The sequence below is a fragment of the Arachis duranensis genome, chromosome 3 (assembly GCF_000817695.3).
Source record: "Arachis duranensis cultivar V14167 chromosome 3, aradu.V14167.gnm2.J7QH, whole genome shotgun sequence".
Taxonomy (NCBI): Eukaryota; Viridiplantae; Streptophyta; class Magnoliopsida; order Fabales; family Fabaceae; genus Arachis; species Arachis duranensis.
In genome coordinates this window covers 23,524,261-23,527,203 of record NC_029774.3, presented here as the reverse complement: position 1 = coordinate 23,527,203, position 2,943 = coordinate 23,524,261, and positions in this window count along the sequence as shown.

Here is a 2,943-nt window from a genome sequence, read left to right as displayed (position 1 = left end):
TTAAATATCTTTTGTGATTGTTGCATGCATAGAAAACTAGCTAACCATGAACATCAACTTGCTACTCTTCTCATCTTGGTTTGTCAAACTTTATTGCATGATCCTTTATTTGCTTGAGAACAAGCAAAGCTTAAGTTTGGTGTTGTGATGACTGCGCATCATGTTATGTTTTTCTATGCTTCTTCACACAAGAAATTAATGTTTAGTGCTTAATTATTGAGTATTTTTGTGTTTAAGTCATATATTGCTTTGATCTCTTTGAATTGATTTGTTTTGTAGAAAATGGTAGAGAAAGAAGCAAAAACCACAAAATAAGCTCAAAGGCAAAAAAAGAGCAAGTTGGCAACTCAAGTTAGCAACTCCAATGCAAGATTCTTGGCTCTAGGAAGAAGAAGAGCACATTGGCAACTTTAAATCCAAGTTAACAACGCCCTCTTGCAAAAATATTTGGCTCCAGGAAGAATAACAAACACGTTGCTAACTTGGAAAATCAAGTTAGCAACGCCACTTTCTGGGCTTCTTGGCAGCTTGACCATGTCCTCTTCAAGGGAGCATAACTTGCGCTACAGAGATCCAATTTGAGTGCTTTTAGTTGCGTTGGAAATCTGACATTCAGAGTTTTCCAACCATATATAATAGTCTATAGTGGAGCATGAAATGGAAGCTCAAATCAGAGTCATCTTTAGACCCCAAAAACAAGGAAATGGAGTTGAGAGTTAAGGAGGAATGAATGAGCCAAAAAGAGGGGAGTCTGGCGTTGTTGCTGGCGTGTTTGGCAACAACTCCAGCAACAACGCCCATGTAGAAACTTGGCTAAGGGAATCTGGCATTGGAGCTGGTGTTTTTGAGGATAACTCCACCAACAACTTCAGCAAAATTGACAGCTTAACCTTGCCCTCTTCCATGGAGCATAACTTGATCTAGAAAGCTCCAAATGAGATGATTTCAGTGACATTGGAAAGTAGACATCAAGAGCTTTCCAACCATATATCATAGTATGAGATTGGAGTTCATTTGAAGCTTCAAAAGCTGGCTTCATTTAGAGCCCCAGAAACTGAGCACGTTGGCACAGGCGTGTTTGCCAAAAACGCCTGCAATTCTGGCAGGCTGACCATATCTTCTTCAATGGAACATAACTTAAGCTATAGAGATCCAATTGAGGTTCTTCTAGTTGCATTGGAAAGCTGACATCCAGAGCTTTCCAACCATATATAATAGTCGATAGTGGAGCAAAAAATTGAAGCTCAAACCAGTGGCAACTTTCGGCATCAAAACTGAGTTCAAGAGGGAGGAGACCACGTTTATGGCAACAACTTGGGCTTGTGAAGGCGTTAACGCCCATGTGACTCTCTGGAGCCTGGTTTTGGTTCAATCAAATTACTTCAAGATCCATCCAACCTCAAGCAAGCAAAGCTCATAAATCTCAATCAATCAAAGCCACAAGAATCATCTAGAATAGTTAATTTTTATTTAATTATAATTTGCTTTTAATTTCATTTCAATGTGTAATTTAGGAAAGCCTATATAAAGGCCATAGTTTCATAGAAAAAAAAAGGTTGGACACGGAGGAGACCAATTTGAAATTCTGTGAATTGGCACACTCCATTGGGAGTGGGTCTTCGGACCCCTCCCCTTACACACTCTTCTTCTCTTCTCTTCTTTTCTTCCTTAGTAGTAGTTCAATTTTAGTTTGTACTTTTCAATTATAAATTTTGAAGTTCCAATTTCAGTTTTGAATTCTAAATCTTCATCTTTATTTTTCTGCACTTTAGTTTTCTGCGATTTGGTTTTTACTTGAGAGCAATGACCACTTAATTCCCTCTGCATTTAGGAAAGGAGCTCTGTTTCAATTTTGAGTGAATTGATATTTTATTTCTTTTTCTCTTCTTCACTCTAATTTCATACTTGGATATCTTTTAGAATCCTTGCAAGAGAGTTTTGTTCTTCAAAGATCCTTGGATCTATTAGAATCCTATTGTGAGCCTCGAGAGAGGGATAATAGGATTCAGCTTAAGCTCTCTTGGCATAATGAAGTTGATTATTGATTTAGAGTTGTACGTGACATATAACCACTCTAATATTGGGGTCTTTGGATTTATGTAGTATGAGATTAGAAATCATGTTTGTTTATCTAAGAGAGAGTCTTTGTGCTTCATAGATCCAATTACTACCGAGAAGGGGGATTGGATCTACGTGAATTACATGTGAGCCTTGAGAAAGGGATCATGGAATTTAGTTTGAGGCTCTTCTCTCATAATTCTCTTGATCAATACACTCTTAGTTGGTACGTGACATATAACCTCTTTGAGTTAAGGTCTTGAGGGTTGTGTGGCTCTAAGATTAGAAATTGAACTTCACCTCTTCTCATGACGAATTAGATCACGAGAGTGGCAATTGATTATGTTAAGAGAAATTAAATCACCAAGAGATTGGGGTTTAATTACTCATAATCCGCGATGGATCTATCTTACATGATTGAGAAGGAGTGAGACCCATTGATTCAAGAGGAATCAACATCTCCAATCCCTCATGTCTGCCATCTTTACTTTCCGTTATTTACTTTCTTGCAATTTATTGCTTTCCTTTACTTTCATGCCATTTACATTTATTGTTTGCTCATCACTCCAATATGAACCGTCTAACTAAATTAATCAACTAACTATTGATTGCTTAATCCTTTAATCCTCGTGGGATCGACCTCACTCTTAGTGAGTTTTATTACTTGATGTGACCCGGTATACTTGCCGGTAGTTATACGTGAAAATAATTCTATTAATTTTTACGTATCAAGTTTTTGAGGGAAGTTGGAGAATGGGAGGACAATGACAACAATAGAGAAGATGAATTACAAGGTTGTAAAGTTCTTTTTTCTCTCATTTGTTTCCAGCACTTTAAATTGCATGATTGTCTTATTACCTTCTCTGTATACATGAGTGGTATGAA